General features: G+C 31.8%; 1 non-coding gene across 1 annotated transcript; it reads left to right on the forward strand.

Annotated features, from left to right (window-relative positions):
* The first annotated feature begins 19,151 nt into the window (after positions 1 to 19,151).
* LOC114322316 (small nucleolar RNA U3) lies at positions 19,152 to 19,372 on the forward strand. Its single transcript, XR_003650667.2, has one exon. It is a non-coding gene; the product is annotated as a small nucleolar RNA U3 (small nucleolar RNA).
* The last annotated feature ends 795 nt before the right edge of the window (positions 19,373 to 20,167 follow it).

The following is a 20,167-nucleotide window of genomic DNA, read 5'->3' on the forward strand; positions in this document are numbered from 1 at the left end:
AAGTCGTAACTTAACAGATCATTTTTCAATTCAAACAGATATCATCAAATTGAAGAACATTAATCCACAAATACATAAAAGTAATTTCTGATACGGATTGTGGGGTCGTTACAACAGCAGTGGTGAGTCTAACCTTAAGCTCTTGAAACGATTTTCCACAAGCCTCACTTTACACAAATCTAACTCTTTTCCTCGTCAATCTAGTCAATGGCGAGGCCAATCTAGGGAAATCTTTCACAAAATGTCTGTAATACTCGACTAAGCCCAAGAAACTCTAGATCTCAAAGACGTTCTTAGGTTGTTCCTAATCTTGTACTGCGTCTATCTTAGATAAATCTATAGTCACCCCTTCCCCGTACATCACATGGCCTAGGAACTTAACTTCATTGAGCCAAAACTCACACTTCTCAAACTTGGCATATAGACAATATGCTCTAAACAACTCGAGTACAGCCTGCAAGTGTTTCTTATATTCCTCCTCGGAGGATGGGTAGACTAAGATGTCGTTGATGAAAATGAACACAAACTAATCTAAGAACTCATGAAAGACTTGATTTATCAACTCCATAAATAAAGTTGATGCATTGGTTAGCCCAAAAGATATCACTAAGAACTCGTAATGACCATACTGTGTACGAAATTTCGTTTTTTGAATATCTTCTTCATTCACCCTCAACTGGTGATAGAGCTTATTTTAAGGAGATCAAAGCTCTTTTTAAGCTCATCATGTGCACCAAGGAAAAACTCTCTCTCATTTTTGCAAATAGAGAGTTCATCAATTAAAATGTTCATTGGTGATTGAGCTTATTTTTGTTTGAGCTTCTAAGAGCTCCTTCATCAGTTGAGCTTTCTCTTTTTCACTTCCTTCCAAGCTAGTAATGAGTTCGTCTTTTGGTTTTGACTGATTAAGGCACTCATTGTACATCTTCACATAAGTGTCTTTGAAGTCCTCATCTTGACTATTAGAATTGTTCTTTTTTTCTGAGACTGGATCAAGACTTGCAACCAAAGCATTGTGGGTTGCTTCTCGCTCATGTTTTGAAGATGTTGCACAAAAGGACATGAATGGACCTTTACTAGAGCCTTCATTTTCTTCCTCATTTTTAGAATTACTCTCATTATCTCATGTAATTTTGAGAGCTTTCTTTCTGTTCTTCTTGCAAAGACACTCAGTTGTTATGTGACCAAACCCTTGACATTCATAGCATTGTATTTCTTGAAAGATCATTTTCTTTTTGTCAGGTTTAGCAAAATTTTGCTCATTATTACCTTTCTCCATTGGATTTGAATCCCTGAAGTTTGGCTTTTTCATTTTCAAAATTTTTTGAAATTGCTTTGTAAGTAAAGCCATCATTATTGATTCAAAATTATCATCTTCCTTGGGAGATTGAACATTATTATGACGGCTTGTAAAAACAAGATTATCTTTTTGTTTCTTTTTCAAAAAATGTTGCTCTCATAAGTTTGTAGGTTTCCAACCAATTGATCCAACTTAAGATTATCAATATCTTGAGTTTCTTCAATAGTTGTAACTTTTGATTGGAACCGATCGGGTAATGATCTCAAAATTTTAGCTACAACCTTAGACTTCAGGATTTTCTCTCCTAATGCAAAACATGAATTAACAATGTCACTGGGCTTGGCATAAAAATCATCAAAAGTCTCATCATCTTTCATGAAAAACATTTCAAAATTAGATGTGAGCCTTTGAAGTTTGCTTTTTTAATAGTGTTTGTGCCCTCGTGAATTGTTTCAAGTAAATCCCATGCTTCTTTGGCAATTTCACACATACAAATACGACGAAATTCTTCTTGTGTGACAAAACCAAAAATAGCATTGATAGCCTTGCTATTCCAATTTGAATTAGTAAAATCATTATTATCCCAACTATCCATGGGTTTTGAAATTCTTTCTCATTCTACTGTGATCATGGGTACATTCCAACCTTTAATAACGTATTTCCAAACTCTTTCATCAATTAATTTCAAATAAGCTCTCATCTGAGCTTTCCAAAAAGTATAGTTGGTTTCGTTAAGCAAAGGAGGTTTATGTGAAACATTATTTGAATCCATAATCAATAATCACTTAAGGATCTTAATAATAATAAGGGTGAAATACCAATAAATCTCAAAATGTGATCTTGTGAACTGTTTAGTTCTCTATTTTTTCTTATGAATCCAAAGGTCCTATTAAAGTAGAAATTACATAAAAGGATAGTCACTTACATATTTCGATTTAATTTTTTAGGGATAAAAGTGAGTTTCTGAAAATGTAAAATTACACATTTGGGCAATTTGCAATATAGAAGTTTTGGATTTTTTCTCATTTTAGAACGAACAAAAACCTAACACTCTAATGTACACTCTAATAACGTAACACTTCAATGTTACACACTAAAAAGCTCATTAGTGCACTTTTCTAAAACGTAACACTCTAATGTAACATAAAATAAAATAAAATTTCCTTAGCGTACTTTTCCCAAACGTAATACTCCAATCAATGTAATTCCAAATGTAACACTTCAATCAATGTAATCCTAAACGTAACACTCCAATGTAACATACTTCAATGTAACAGACAAAAATACTAAAAAAAATCCTTAGCGTACTTTATCCAAATGTAACACTCACAGTTTGAAATTATACATTTATACAAAACTTATTAATGAATATTTATATTCCTTTTGGAATGGTTTGAAAAATCTCACATTCTTTCTTTTTTAATGTTACATTGAAGTGTTACGTTTAGAAAAAACACACTAAGAAGTTTGTTTGTTTGTTTGTTTTTTTTTTTTTTTTTTTTTTGGGTTACATTGGAGCATTACGTTTGGGAAAAGTACACCAAAGAGTTTTTTTGTGTTACATTAAAGTGTTCCACTAAGGAATTTTTTCGAAGTGTTATATTGTATTGTTACGTTTAGAAAAAAAAAACACTATGAATTTTTTTTTTGTATATTACATTAGAATATTATACTAAGGAGTTTTTGTATGTTACATTAGAGTGTTACCCTAAGGAGTTTTTTTAGAGTATTATATTAAAGTGTTAAATTTAGGGAAAGTAGATGAAGATTTTTTTTTTTTTTTTTGGTGTTATGTACAAATGTTACACTAAGGAGTTTTTGTGTGTTACATTAAAGTGTTACGCTAAAGAGTATTTTTTTGGATTGTTATATTAGAGTGTTACGTTTGGAAAAAATGCACTAAGGAGTTTTTGTGTGTTACATTAGAGTGTTGTAATAATAAAAAAAAATTGTGTGTTACATTAGAGTGTTACACTAAGGAATTTTTTTATAGTGTTATATTAGAGTGTTATGTGTTTTTGGACTTGGTATTGATGATGTAGATGCTCAGGATGTTTAATGGAAGTCTTTGGAAATGTGTTCTGTTTGAGTGAAGGTTTGTTGTATTGTGGTGAAAGATTTTGTCAACTTTTGTATAAGATTTTGTCTAAGATTTCATCAGGGAATTTAGAAGCAAACTCAACAGATCAACTGATTAGTAAAAATTAACCAATTTCAATGGAAGCAATGAATCCATTACGTTAGTGTGTGCAATTGTAGGTATGTTGGAGTTTTTATGGAATGTTGATGACTTTATTGGCGATGATTTGTTGGAGGTGTACATGTTATTGAAAGTGCATAGTAATGAAGGTACATTTGTTAGAATCGTATATGTAGTGGGTCTTGTATGGGTGGTAGTGTTCAAATAAAAAAAAATAAAAGTAAAAAATAACCAACAACAACAATACGATTTCATATCAGCCCCTCCACATCAAATGGTTAAACATCACTAACCCCACAAATCACTCCACGCAATCCTCTACAAAAATTTCAAAATTAACACCATACCATAACTAACCCACCTAAACACTAGGAAAAAATCACAACCAAAATCACACTCAAGGGTAAAGAAGTAAATTCCAAAATATACCATAAATAAAAGGACTAATTAGTTTGAAAGAAAACTTTCAGAACTAAATGGAGTAACATTTTCTCAAATGGAACTTTTAGGTAATTTTCCATAATAATAATAATAATAATAATAATAATAATAATAATAATCACTAAATGATCTCGCTTCTATAGCTTTGAGAAAACAAAGTACGAGAGACCCGTTCTGATATCAATTGAAAAATCTAGCTTTATTGAAAAATCCTATTAAAAATCCAGATTTGTCCCGTGATAAGTGATTGTCGATTTAGGTAATCCAAATTAAAAATTATACAGCCATGATCAATGTAGAGAAGAGAGAGAGAGAGAGAAAATTAAATCACAACACAAGATATTTTTTAGGTGAAAAAATCACAATTAGAATCCCCTAACTTGTGATAAAAAAAATCACGGGCTCTCGGCCAAACGAATAATCCACTATGAAAGAAAAGAGTACAAGATATATCTTACAAAGGCTACTCCGGGCAGACGCGTTTGCTCAACCTATAAGTAACATTTCTTTCTCCATTGAATCTTTGCAACGGTTGTCAAATCGCCACGATACCAATAACTTCAAAATCCATTGAAGTCTACAATCTTGGAATCCACCAATAAGGTTCACCTTGGGAAAGATGTGAAAAACTTGTTACAACTTGATGATTATTTTTGAAGCTCTTAGACGTTAATGAATCATCAAGCAAATGAGAGTATTACAAGTAATTCTCACTACAAAGTTCATTCTTAAATACTTAATAAAATCTCTCTACAAAAACGTTACGTATCTCTCTCACAAAAGATTCATACTCATAAAAATAATCTCTCTTAGGATTGGAAATATGCAAAAAAGCTTAGGACAGAGTACCTAGAAAATGAGTGTAAGAGATACACAAACAATCAGTCGAGCATGCCTTCAATAGGCTTGGGCAGGACACCTCACGGTCAGGGTCAATACAGTCGCGGACGCAATCGTGGGGGTTGTGGCCATGACCTGCGTTCACGGGATGTAGAGCAAACTTCTGGAAGCATGTTTTGGACGTGGCCTGGTCACAGGCTCGGCGATTGTGGTTACAGGCACGATGGTGAGTATCACGGGCGCGATTTGGATTGTTAGCCCAGCAACCCAGCAACTTTTCCAGACTTTTGCTTCTATGTTTTCATCTTACTTTCGACCATGCTTTGTCTACCATTTCTCCCAACACAAACCCATCTTTTAGGCTGGAAATTTCAGCAATCTTCCACACATGTTTGTCCAAAAAAAAAATGGCTAACCACATCATCTACAAAGATTTTCAGTTTTGACTAACCAAACCAAAGATAAAACTTTGGCAAACTTTTAGCACATGCCTATGCCAACAAAACAAGGTCAAACAAAATATTTAGCAACACATGCCAATTCATTTTTCGAGCTACCAAATCTGCAATAATCAAGTTTATAGCCCCAAGAAGACAACCAAAAAGATAATATACTAGAAATAAAAAATCCAATAAGGAGAAAAATAAAGTGAAACAATTGTATCAATTTTGTCACGGGATTTGCCAAACTAAATTGCATGCAACAAAGATTAGGATAAAAATCTCAACACATAGATCTATGGGAAAATATTAGGTCGATTCAATAATTATAATATTTTTATTTTATCATGTTTGGCTTCAAAAAGAATAGACTATCTAATTTTTTGGAGACAAACGTAACAAAATAAAAAAGTTATGATTATCGGATCGGCCTAATTTTTTTTTCATTTATGATATACACAGAAGGCTTTATAAAATCAAGAGTTCACATCAAGAGTTCAAATCAAAACACGACCTATGGTGAAGCCCACAACTAGTCAAGCTCTCTCATATTTATACTTGAATTTGGGAGAAATCCAATCATTTTTGATACATTCCTAGTGTATATCACATGTGGTTTCAGTGGTAGAGGGGGCATACAATCGATTCCCCTAAACTTTTTTTTTTTTTTTGTGCCATTGATAATGTGGTTATTTGTACGATTATTATGAGATGGACACACTATTAGAGGTGTCACTACCTCTAAGGAGCGTATGCAATTGAATACTTGAAATATTTTTCTATTTTAATAACTTAGTAATTATATGTTAAACTATCTTATTTTCCAATTTTGAACATCCTATTTCCTTCGAGAAAAATTATTGAATATTTCAAGAGCACCAATTTAACATTCAATCCATAACCCATTAACTCTCGAACAGAAAACTGGTTAAATTTTTCAATATATAGATTCTTTGTTTCTTTATTACTCCATCCAGTTTTGAAATCAGGTGCAACTTTTAATTTTACATAGTGTGACATTACTAGTAGGAATATAATTGTCTATGAAAATGAAATGCAGAGATATATTTTGTATTTTGTAATTTTTTTTTTATCCTGCCATTATGGACAAATATCTGAAAAGAAATTTAATTATAGCTTGAGATTGATATCTTACACAAGAAACTATTGGTGATAATCCCATACAAGAAAATTTTAAGAGAAATCATGTTGACTTGAACAGTCTTCTTTCGAATCGAGGGCTACAAGAAAAAAAATCTTTATCTTATAACCCTAGTGAATTTTAATATATTGATATTTAAGCCCTTATAGTCAATACATTTATGTAAAAGTCCTTGTGTCTAACTTTTGTTTTTTTTAATTTTTTTTTTTTAACAATAGTATCAATATATTAAAATTCTCTTTTATTTTTTAAAGTTAATTTTTATATCTATCCTAAATAAAATTCATGGAGTTGCGCACGACCACGTGATACATGGAATCTACTGCATCACACTTTGTCCAATAACAAGAAACACTCAACCCATCCAATGCGTAAATAGTCTTGATAGATACACATGAAGATCAATTTATGAGAAGTACACCATATAACTAATTTATGCTAATTATCCTCACTAGGAAGTTGGATCGTGCTTCCATTAGTAATGAAATCAAGTACACATCTTCCCCCCCAAAACTGATTCATTAAGAGAGGCACAAATACATGTTGTCTGAAATTCAGTTGTATGGTCAATTACAGACTATAATTAAATTGGTTTGGTGACATGTATTAAAACAAAAAGACAAAAACAAAAAAATCATTAAAAAAAAAAAAAAAGAAATGTCAAGATTTGACTCGAATTACAAATCAAATTCTAATTTTTTTAATTATTTCAATTTAAACCCTCAACTTTTAAACATATATCAATTCTAACCATTTGTTAGGTAACTAACAAAATAGGAGAAATTTGGATAATTTAATAATTTGCTGCCGATGGTGTTAGATGACGACAATGGCTATAGAGTGTGGAAGGAATGAGAGGGGTGGCAATCAACTAAGAAATGAGAGGAGTAGCGGTGAATGGAGAAAATGGATGGAAAGATGCTGGTAGTGCAAGCCGAAAGGAAACAAAACCTATGTTAAGGCGCCCCGCTTTATTAGATGTTAACCAAAAGGAAAGAGGAACTTCTATATAGCACTTTCACATTCCACAACACACGACTACTTAAATCATTACCATGCATTCTCATCTAATCACGTGATTACACATTTAATCAACTACACAAGACTCATGTAATCCATTCTACAACAAATAATACTATTCTCTATCGATGGCCAATGACAAAACCTCTAACATTTAAATAGCATAGAATCCCATAATACTCTGTAGCTCTTACAATTTAATTCCATAACTGAACCTATGATTTCAAATCATCAACATCGTCAATAGCCTCGTTACCTCCAAAACCAAATTCCGTTGATCCAAATCTCCAATGCTCATAACAATTAGCCAATACCCTTTTTTATTATCAAAACCCCAAATTGGTGTCATACAAACATAATCCAAAACATACACAACATTAATCCTTTTTAACATTCCAAACATCATTATAAAAGTTTTTAGGGCTTTCCAATCCTAGCATCCTAAGCTTGCTCACATAACCCAGAATCTCTCGTAATCAACCATAAACACAAGTTAAAACACATAAAGCTCAAACCCTAACCCCCTATATTCATGCTTTCAAAAAATCTCATAACAAATCATGTATTCATGTAATAAAAGTACCACATGTATATCTATAATGAGGTATTGAAGAGAATCAAAGAAATCCTTACTTCAATCTTAGAGAAGAAGCATATGAGTAAAAACTCCAAAATCGAAAGTGACAAACAACGATTTGCTTAGATCAAAACGAAACCCTCGATGCGTTCTACAATCTATCTCAAAAGAGTGAGGTGAGGGGATGACCCGAAGTGAGTAGATCTGAGAGTTTTATGTGAAAAACAAGAGTGTTGACACCTCTAGGAGGAGTGTCGACACTCTGCAGCAATGGTGCTTCATGCGTTGCACCAGATAGGGTGTCGACACTAGAAAGTCCAAGTATTGACACGAGAAAGCAGTGTTGCACCAAACCACTAAGGTCACTCGATGTCGACACCAGGAAGAGGTGGTGTCAATACCGAAAAAGTGATCCAACAAGAAAGAAAACAAAAGAAGAGCAAGTGTCGACCCTAGGAAGCCTAGTGTCAACACCTATAATAGAATTTCTAGGTTCCAAAGCACTTTTCTAACAAAACTATGCAAAATAACATCCTTATCAAGTCTAGATCGGATTTCACTCCACCAATACAATGATACACCAACCCAAAGAATCTTAACGACGAAAGAAATGAAATTAAACACATCTCATGGACTTATGGAGCATGAATGTTACATTTTTTTATATCCATTTGATATAGGCCCCACTTGCGAACAACAACAACGACAATGAGACTATCAATAGAGGTAAGGTGAGCAACATGGGCAAATATCTCCTCATTGTCAATGCCATACTCTTGAGTGAAGCCTCGAGCAACTAAGCATGCTTTGTGGCGTTCAACAGCGTTGTCAGAATGAGTTTTGATCTTGTAGACCCATTCACATCCAACAATCTTGCTAGGAGGAATGTCCACCAAATCCCAAATATGAGTTTTAGTCAAAGCCTATAATTTATCATTTATTGCTTGCTGCCAAAAAAGATTAGAACTGATCTCATGGTAAGAGTAAGGTTCATGCTGAAAAAGAATAGTAGAATAACAATAATAATTATGAAGATGCAGAAAAATGTGTTTTACTCGAGTAGAATGACGACTAGGTAAGTTAGGACCAGAAGATGATTAAGTGGAATAAAGAGATGCAGGAGGCTTATTGGGAGATGGGACTAAGAAGTGGAGTAGGATGCTCAAGAAGGTCATAGATAGGAGTAAGACTAAGGAGCGAAGCATTAGTAGGACCAGGAGGCGGAGTAAAAATAGAATTTAAGTATAGAGAAGAGAGACACGAAGATAACAAGAAATAGGATCCCAAAAACAATAGTCTTTGTGTTCAATGCCATACCCCAAGAAGTAACAAAGACGGGTGCGAGGTTCCAATTTGGAACGCTCATGTCGTTGAAGGAGGACAATACAAACATACCTAAAGACAAGAAGACTAGTATAGTCAAGAGGTTTTCCATACAAGCACTCCTATGGGGTTTGATTGTTGATGATAGGAGAATGAACATTGTTGATAGTATAGACAACTATAAGAGCGGCTCCTCTCCACAGATGCCCTCGAGATAAGAAGAAGAGATTAAGGAAGCAAGAACAATGTCTAAGAGATGGTGATGCTTATGCTTAGCTCTACCATTTTGTTGGAGGTACCAGGATAAGAATAATGAGAAAATGTGAAATTTTGATAAAGGAATCTCAAGAATTGAGTTTCTTTGTATTCTTGGGCATTATCGGCATGAAGAACTTTGATAGTGTAAAAAAACTAAGTTTTGACTTTGTTATAACTCAGAACGAGATTTCATAAGAAATAACCAAGTAAAATGAGTGAAGTTATCTACAAAAATGACAAAGTATTTAGATCTCCCATAGTGGTATTAGGTGTAGACCTCCAAATATTAGAGTGTATGAGATTAAAAGGTGCATGAGACATAGAAGTATTCTTATTAAATGGTAAAACAGATTGTTTTGCAAATTGACAAGATAGGTAATCTACTTTCTCATTTGGAATAAAATCTAACTGACGACTTGAAACTAAAGGTCATAAACGAACAAAGGACGCATGACCAAACTGAGAATGCCACAGAGTAAGAAATGAGCTATTGATTTGTTACCACATTTTTATTCCCTTGAGATAATGAAAGTTGAAAGTTGATTTTACCTCCCATCTTTCTTTGTTTGGGCATTTTATTTCACTTGTTTATTTCAATAACCACTATACACCATTTTGAACATTTATTTAGTCTTTATTTATTAAACCCCATAAACCAGTTGCCTTGAGAATTGTTGGGATTATGATGTTAAGAAAACGACAAATAAGTTTGAATTAAAAATTGAAAAAATGTTTAAAAAAAAAAAAAGGTAGTTGACAAGGAAAAAAAGAAAGGAAAAGAAAAGAAAAGAAAAGAAAAGAGAAAAAAAAAAGAAGATGAATCTATATAATGAGAAAAAAAAAGAAAAAGAAAAAAAAAAATGAAGCTGTGGAAGGAAAGAAGTGAATCATATGCACTCACGTCTTAATTGTAATTATTCTTATTTCAAGTAATTTTGAAAGGGTTGGGCTTACCTTCAGTCTGTGATCAAATTAGAGGATATTGTTGGTTCTGTAAAAGCCCATCATGGGTTTTGTTTTGATAATTTAAACCATTCAATATGTAGAATTCGTCAAATATTATATGCTTGTAAAATATCATTTTGATTGGATATTGATAACTATTTCATCGGATCAAATTTCTATCAACTGCTTATTTTTTTACCGTCTTTTTTTATTATTATATATATATAAAACTGATTTGATCACATAGCTACTGATATTTGATCAATATGATTTTTTATAGGCATATAATACACAATGAATTCTTCACATTTACAGTTCAAATTATCGAAACAGGACCTATGATGGAGCCCATAGCCCAACGGTACCCTTTAGACGGGAGGAAGAGCCCCATTCTCAAATATTCATTTTTATTTGTTGACCTTTACCTTTCTATTTTATACTAGTTTAGAATTATATTAGAATTTTCTAAAACAAAATTTTAAATTTTCAATGAATTATAGGATTTACTGATTTTTTCTATTCGATGATTTTTTTAAAAGATTTTGCACAAATTTTGTTCATTGCAAGTGTATCTAGGTTAAGGTATCATTTATCAATTATACATTTTAGTTAAAAAATCAAAAAATCACTATAAATTGTCACATCATTCTCTCTATTTTTCTGTATATTTTTACGAAAAAAATCAAAAAATTATTAAAATAACATATTTTCAAATGAGGCCAAGAGAATCTAAAAATTAAAACAAAAATTTAATTAAAATATTAAACAAATTGACTAAAAAAAAAAAAACACAGATTAAAATTTTATAAAATTATTTTTAAAAATTCCAAACCAAACATATTAAATCCTATACCAATTAGAAGGTGTGATGGTCCCTTCATTTTATTAGTGACTTTATGTATGTATCTTCCCATTAATATATCGGCAACAAGGTTGAGAAAAATGGAGAAAACCTAAAATCATTATGAGCAAAGAGTTATTTTTGTTTCAACAGTGGGGGTGGATGGGGGGTTCAAATAATCAAGCAAATTGAACACATTGTATGGGGATTAGCCGAAATTCGCAAATTTTTACATGAAAAATAAAGAAAGAAGTTAATCTTTCTTGGTGTGTCCCCACTCTTGAGGCACTCCAAAACAAATGAGACAGTAAACCAGAAAAAACCCTCCTCCCTAATGAGTGGTCAATTTTTAAGGGAAAATATTAAACAAGTGAGGAGTAAAAAATATAATTGTAAATTCATAAAAGTATAAAATTTATTTACATAAACTAGTACATAAATTATTTGTACTTTTATGAGTTTGTAATTATTTTTTTATTTTTATTTTTATCTTTTTTAGATTTCTCCAATTTTTAAAAGAGATAGTTGTTAAAAAGTCTAACATAAGGAAGGTACGACATTAGATCTAATGGATATTTTTTTATTAGTGATATATCTACATTTTATGAAATAATTTAATAAAAAGTTATTTTGTTTATTTTGAAGGATATTTTGTTCGTTTAAACACATATTTGAAATCCATTTTTTCCTATATGTTGAAAATTCACAAAGTTGTTTTGATATTTGTTGAAATTCTCCACACAAATATAATACAAATATCTGCCAAAAATTTTTTGACGCAGTATTTTCTATTAAAATGCTAATCCTCTCAATATATATATAGAATAAAGATTGGGATTCCCTTTCTCCCACTTCCTTTTGACCCCCTTTCTTTTTTGATTGGTCACTTTTTCTTTTTCTTTTTCTTTTTTTTCTCCTCCTAAAATCACCACCTGCCACATGTGTGTGGGGTGGTGAGGGTTGAAATTTGACGAGGTCTAAATCACTGCTGATATATATATATATATATATATACATACTAGCGTATGCCCGTGCCTGAAGGCACGGTATAAATAATATTAAGATTATAATATAATTATAATCGCAACACTATTTAAATTTAAGATTAAAATACAATTATAAAAATATATTTAATAGACTATATTCTACAATTCCAAACAAATCAAATATAAAAAAAAATTAAATATCAAATTATGCACACCTTTCAATAATTTTTCTGTTGGTGAACCATAGTAGTAATAATTTTTCTCTGAATTTTATTTGTCATTTTTTTTTAGTCTGTTGCAATTTGTTTCAACAACAACTAAAACAAAAAAATTAAAAAAAGAGGAGGAATTTGCTTGAATCTGAGCCTTGAACACATATATGAGCTCAAATCTTTTTTTTTCCTTTTATAAAAATAAAAAAAAATAAAAAAAGGCCTCAGATCTATCTTATCCTCTTTCTCTCTTATCTGTTGAAAATATCTAAACAGCAAATAAAAAAATGATAAAAGAGAGGACCTCTCTTGTGAAGCAATTCATCAAGCATTTAGTAGACAAAGGAGAATAAGGTATATTTGTTGATCCAACTTATCAATTACCAATATTGCTTAACTAAACAAATTAAAATCACAAATCTAACAGAGAAGCAACAATAAATTGTAAGCAACGTAAAATTAATTTTTATTGATACAATAGTCAAAAATAAACAATTTCTCTAAAATTAATATTACTATATAACATTCTAATAATTTAATATAAGACTTATTCCACACTATATAAACAACGTAAAATTTATTATTTAAAGTAATGTATTAATTATTTGTTTTTTTTTTTTAAAGATAAGGATAAATGGATTTATTTTTTTCCCACAATTTACATTACTTATTTATTCATATGTATAAAAACTTATTATTTCATATTTTCTCAATCATATATTATTTTCAATTTTTATTTTCGAGTTATTAAACTTCTAATTGATGCATATTTAAAAAATACAGGTTAATATATCTTACATAATTACAAAAATTAATAAATAAATAAATATAGAAGTAAAAAAATCAAAATAAAAAATCTAATGGCCTTCCAATAAATTACAATTTTTTGATAGAGAATGAAAGATTAAGAAATCATTTGACAATAATAAACAATTCAAACAATCTCTCATTTATTACACCTAAAATTAAAATTAATCTTTACTTGAATGGAGAAATTATTATACTAATATAATTGATGATTTGACTAATATTTTTCTGATGCAGTAGAGGAGGCATGATCCACCATAAAGCTACATGACTCTGATAAGTCAAGATCAATGTTTTCAACTCCATTTGTGATTGCAGAACTGATCCACTGATCAATGTGAAGAGCAGAATCCTTGATCAAGGGAAATTGGACAGCAAAAGAGCCCACTTTTGTGCCTTTGCATCGTTGGTGCATAAAGTGATTGACCCGCTTTATAAACTTACACCTCTGCAGTTTCCTATCCAACTCAGATTGACAATTAGATATGCTGTTGGAGTAAACAATGCTCCCAAGTATATTAGCAGAATCAAAATAGAGGTCAGCATGATCAATCCAAATGAACTGCCATTGTTCTGATAGGACGCTAGTTCTCACAGCCTCTTTCAATGGCAGCATAGAAATGATTTTGGAAAGAATCCCATCTGGTAGTTGAATTTGGACACACATAAGTTAAAAAAATAAGCATACATCTGTAATTTTACTTAAGCATACATCTGTAAAAAAATCAATATCAGTACAGATTTGGGTTTTGAATTTGGACACACATAAATTACAGATGCTTGCTTAACACATATATTATTTAAGCCAAATTCAAATACCCAGATCTGTTTATAACATCTGTTTGTCACTAAAGATGCTCATTATAAAACATCTGCTCATTATAAAAATTCAAAATTCCCAAAGCATGTTTTACTTCTTAAAAATGGATTCTGCACTCCATTTTTACTTCTTTAAGCATGTTTTTTATAAAGAAATGTTTTTTACTTCTTATAAACAGATGTTTTTTACTTCTTATAAAATGGAGTGTTTTTGTTCAAAAAAATCTGCTCATTATAGAGATATTACATTCAGTAATATTACTTCTTATGGATTGATGCTCATTATAAAGATGATTTGGGATAAGTAATATTTTATAAAGATTCAAAAACAGATTCAAATATTACTTATCACCACCTTTATCTGCATAAGCAATCAACAATGAGAATAAAGAACAAAGAGAACAATGGCAATACCAGAAAACCCGAACCAGAAAACCTAGAAAACCCAGTAGCACAAACCCATGAAATGGACAGCTCAAGAAAACCCAACTGTCGATTCAGTTAAAAAATGGAACAACCTCTCAGACCCATTCAAACAAACACTTAATGGGTGTGAAGCCCTGGACTGAAAAAGAAGATTAGAATCAAAATGATAATCAGAAAATCTGAAAGTAAGAACAGATAGTAAGAATTAATCAGAACTAACCCATGAAATGGACAGCTCAAGAAAACCCAATTATCGATTCAGTTAAAAAATGGAACAACCTCTCAGACCCATTCAAACAAACACTTAATGGGTGTGAAGCCCTGGACTGAAAAAGAAGATTAGAATAAGAGAAAGAGAAGCAATGGGTACGGAGACAAAATGATAATCAGAAAATCTGAAAGCAAAAACAGATAGCAAGAATTAATCAGAAGTGATAATTGAAGATCGCATGAACAATTGAAAAGTGATAATCAAACAACAGAGCAATTGAAGCAATAGGTACGGAAAGAAAATAATAATCAGAAAATCTGAAAAATCAAACAACAGAGTGATAGAGACCACATTTATTTATGATCGCAAGAACAATTGAAAAGTGATAATCAAACAATAGAGCAATTGAAAAGTGATCTTACCTGGAGAGCAGAAGAAGAAGAACAGGGCTGGAGAGCAGAGAGATAAAAGAGGGAATGGGGTGGGTGAGAACAAAGAGGGGAGGATATAAAGATTGAATAACAGAGTGATCTTAAAGATAGAAGGAGATGAGACGTGGGTGAGTAGAATGAAGATGAGACGTGGATGAGCAGGTACTTTAGTGTTTGGGCGGGAAGGGGATTAATATAAACTTAAGGAGGTTATCTGAGCCGTCCATGTGAATATACAAATGAATCATGACCCTTAAAATGTCCTAGGAGGACAAATGTCTCTAGGATAAATTCAAAATCCGTTCTGCTTTATTATATATATATATATATGTATAGTATTATCTGTGACCGTTAAAAAAAAAAATAACTTTTTGTTGAAATGCTAATTCTCTCACTCACGTCACAGATACAGAACAAGAACAGGCACAAACACAGATCAATCTAAGAAATCCTCTGAATTTTTGTGTTAACAAACAAGAACTCTAATTTTTTTCCCTTAAAAATTGAGTTCAAAGAAGGAAAGCAAACAAGGTAATAGTCATTTTAACACAAAACGTTTGACCATACAACATTTTTCTATGGAAATCAAGCCATCACGAAGCTTCGGAAACCCCAATTTCAGATTCATTAGAGCTGAGCACATTCAATACATGCGCGCGCGCGCACACGCACACACACATACACAGACACAGAGAGGATCTGCTTAGATCAGGGCTTCAAACAACCATGGTTGGGACCTCGAACAAACGATCTCACCTTTACCAACAACAATCTTCTTTGCCATTATGCTTCCAAACTCAAGAGGACCACAACGAGAGGATGCAGAGGAAAGAGAGAGATTAGTTGGGAAAGAGAGAAAGAGAGAGAGAGGGCGGTGATGATGGCAGTCTAGATCTAGGATTTGGGTAGGTGAATCTACAGATTTGTAAATGTTGGCGTTGGATTGGCGGTAGTGGGAGGCGGTGGTGACGAAGCCCTTGGGTTCATCGACGACAATCTTTCATTCCGTCCTTCGAACATATCACTCTTTCTTTGTGGTGGTGACTTCGGCGGAGGTGCCGGAGTGGACGTAAAGCCGGTTTGGCTGAGTCCACGACGGCATGGAAGCGAACCACCAGTAGAACATGGCGAACTCGGAGAAGAGGCTTCGAATTAGGGCTGTGCAAAATACCGCCCAATCCGTTAAAATCGCACCGATCCGTATTAATCCGAACCGCTGCGCTCCATTATAGTTAATACATATATATTTTTTAACTTCTAATAAAATATCACTGTAAAAATGAGCGTGAAAGTTATTTAAGATATGAAATTTATTACAAATTAGTAGTTATATATATAAAACATATTATGTAAAATTATTTTGTATTATATATTTAAAAAATATTGTACAAATTAGTGCTATATATTAGTCAAATGTATAATAATTAGTTAAAATATTCTTCAATTCGTCAAAAACCACCCAAACCGCAGTTTGTCAATCCTTTAATCCGCTAACCCACTATTCGATTTGTAATTTTACTCTCAAACCACCTAAACCGCATCGTGTACACCCCTACTTCGAACAGATAGAGAATAATTAGAGAGAGAGAGAGAGAGACAGAGTTCGACTGAGTAAGGCAACATGCATGGTTTTAAATATATGAGGATAGTTTAGTCATTGTGCATAAGTATGCCACGGATATAATAAGAGTGGTGCTTTTAGCACCCCATCTATTATTTTGGACCCCTCATTTTTTCGGAGCATCATTTATAAATGTTGAAATCTTTAAAATCTCTTTTCTTTCCTAAATAATGCCAAAATTATCAAATATGAAAACCTTCTATCCATTCAATTGAATGCACACCTCCCACCAAAAAAAAAAACATCTCTTCCAAAAACCCTAACAAAACCCACGAAGAAGAAGAGCCAAGTGTGATTACTCTCTCTCTCTCTCTCTCTCTCTCTCTCTCTCTCTCTACCGCTTCATCATTTTCTTCGGTGATTAATGTTTGGTTATCGATTCCTGAATAAATAATAAATGTTTGGTTATCAGTTCTCGAACAAATAAATAATGTTCGGGCTTGTGTTTTCGAATTTCAATCATATGTTCCAGAGTTCAGTCCCAAAAAAATGACGAACAAATTTTATTATTTTTGCCTTTCTTTTTTTAAGAAACTTACTCTTACAAGGCCAATCTCCTTTGAGCTAAGAATACCATCAAACCTATGAACTTCCTTTAAACTTTTATTGTTGTACTCCTCTTATCTCATAGAGTTGTGGTTGTCGAAAAAACTTCCACTAATTATTATTCCCGAAAAAATGTAGGTAATCAAATGGTTGCTACTGCCATCGCCGGAATATTACCGCCAAAAGGTTTTCAAGGTTTTGAGGGTGGGTAAGTTTTGAAGGTAAGATTTGGAGAAGATGAATGGTGGTGACGAAGGTGGGTGCTTTATAAACCCTAATTCATGATGTAGTGGTGTGTAGGTTTTATTGTGAGATGAGATGTCTCAAAATTAATGATGTCCTTTTCCATAATTTTATTTGAGGTTATTATTGTAATAAAAAAAAGAGCTAAAAATTGCAGGGTCTAAAATAATTCATGAGATGCTAATAGCAGTACTCTATAATAATTTCGTGCAAGGACTTCTGGGCAAAAGAAATTGAAATTTAGACAATTGGACCGAGTGCCCCTTAAAAAAAAAAAAAACATTTATCTTTCATTTTTTTAAGTGACAAATGCTATAAATTGAATATGTTATGATTATCGGATTGATTTTTTTTTTTTTTTTTTTTTTTGTGAATGATATACATGAAGAACCTTACAAATGAACGATTCATATAATTAAAATTGGACACGCTGTGGGCTCTACAAACCCGAATAGCACTCTCTAGTCCAAATGGGTGATTGGTGGTGGCTGAATTACAATTACATTTTCTAAAATTTACTCAAAATACGGATTGCCCTCTATGATTTTAGAAATTAAATTTTTTCCTAACAAGTTTCTAATTAAATAACAAATGATCAATTTTATTAATAAATTATCAAGTTAAATAACAAATTTTAATGATATCATAAATACATTTTAATTAACAAATCATGTAATTTTATTATTCCATAAAAGAGTAGTTAGAATTTTATTTTATTTTTGTTAATTCTGTTGAAATAAAAAATTGTACCAAGGATGTATTTATAATTTTCAGAATCATAATGACAAAATATATTTTAAGTAAATCGTAAGAAGTATATTTGCAATTTACCAAAAAAAACTATGCAAACATGTAAACAGTGAACTGAAATCCAGCCACAAAAAGAAAAACCGTAGGCAGAAAATTGGGTCAGAAGGCCATCTCTAATTATTTATCAAATTTTTCATTTAATTTGATTCCAAAATTAAGTAAAAAATTTAATTTGTTATGAATTACTCCAATTCTTTCATCAAATTTTCATAAAAAAATGTCTCAAAAAATTACTCTCATCCCAAATTTCACTTTTCATCAATTTTGGTGAAACAAAACCAAGTTTATGAAAGGATTGGACTTCATTATCACTAAAATTTTCGTCAAATTTAAATTTGATGAAGGATTGGAGATACACTAATATAATACATGTAAATGTGTATGTTCATCTTTATAGACCTTCACATAAATAGATTGGTAAGTTTTCCAGAATACAGAACATATGATAGTTTACACAAAATTTGAAACATATATTTGCCCTCTCTCATTTTTTGGGTCTTTGAAATTCTCAATCCATTCTCTCCTCGTTCAGGTTTTCCAATCCAAGTCAAAGCCAAAATGAAAAATGCTGTGCATCAATAATTCTAGAAAAACCCAAACCACCAATCACAACTGAGAAAGACAGAGTCCCACATCGAAAGAATAAGAGAAACGTGAGCTGTTTTAATATGACCAGAAGAGATGCAAATGATATGATCTTACTTGAACAGGATTTGTTCTATAGGATTGTACTTCTGAATCCTTGAGTTTAAAGGAGTCAGGACCCAAAGTCTGGTGGATGAACCGTGGCCGCTTGATCAGAGCGTGATTAATGGCTCTGGTGGGTTCAGTTGGCTGAACTTCCAAGCCGTAGAGGATCGTTCTCAGCTGGTGCTCCACTGGCTGTGATGGTCAAGCGGTTGTCTGACAGGCTCAACCTTTCATTTCTTTTTGCAATTTTGTTTCTCTTCTGGTTTTGGGTATTTACGTGTAGGTATTAATAAGTATACTTATTATCTAATAGATCTTACGAAAAAAAGTTACTAATTGTCAATTTTTAAAGACATACATGAAAAATTGTCACAAAAAATTATTTTTAGCGATAATTTTACCAAGACTTATTTCTAATAGGATTTGATAGAAATTAAGTCTAACTATTAAGACTTATTGGTAGTTTACCTCTGCTTTTTTTCATTCTAGAAGAAACAAAACAATTATATTTCTCGTATTCTTGTATATGGAGGTGAACTGTGGATTTCTTTCTGGAAAATTTATGCATAGAACATAAATTAACACGCTATATGCATATAATTTCTTTTTGATGTGTAAAAAAATATATATTTATTTTTTTCAAAGTTATTACCGTAATGATGCTTATGTCATCTTCAAAATTTGAGGTAAAAATAAATTAGACACAAAATATTGAAATGCTGATTCCATGCTCCAATACAGCTTTTAGAAGCAGACTTGAGCTCCTTTTTAGATTTTTCCTGAACTAATCAAGCATTGTTTTAAATGTCACCTTTGTGGGACTTGAAAAATAGCTTCGTAGCATATTTTATTCTTTTAAATTGAAGTATCAGTAAACGGAAGTATCATTTCCAAAAATAGATTCATATTTGTGGTAATAATATGACAAATAACAACTACACTTTGAAGAGTAGAAGATCATTGAAATTCCCATTCAAAGGTCTGAGCTTGAAGCCCACCCAAACTATTCCATTATAAC

Source organism: Camellia sinensis, chromosome 7 (genome assembly GCF_055761805.1).
Source record: "Camellia sinensis isolate YWXY chromosome 7, ASM5576180v1, whole genome shotgun sequence".
NCBI lineage: Eukaryota > Viridiplantae > Streptophyta > Magnoliopsida > Ericales > Theaceae > Camellia > Camellia sinensis.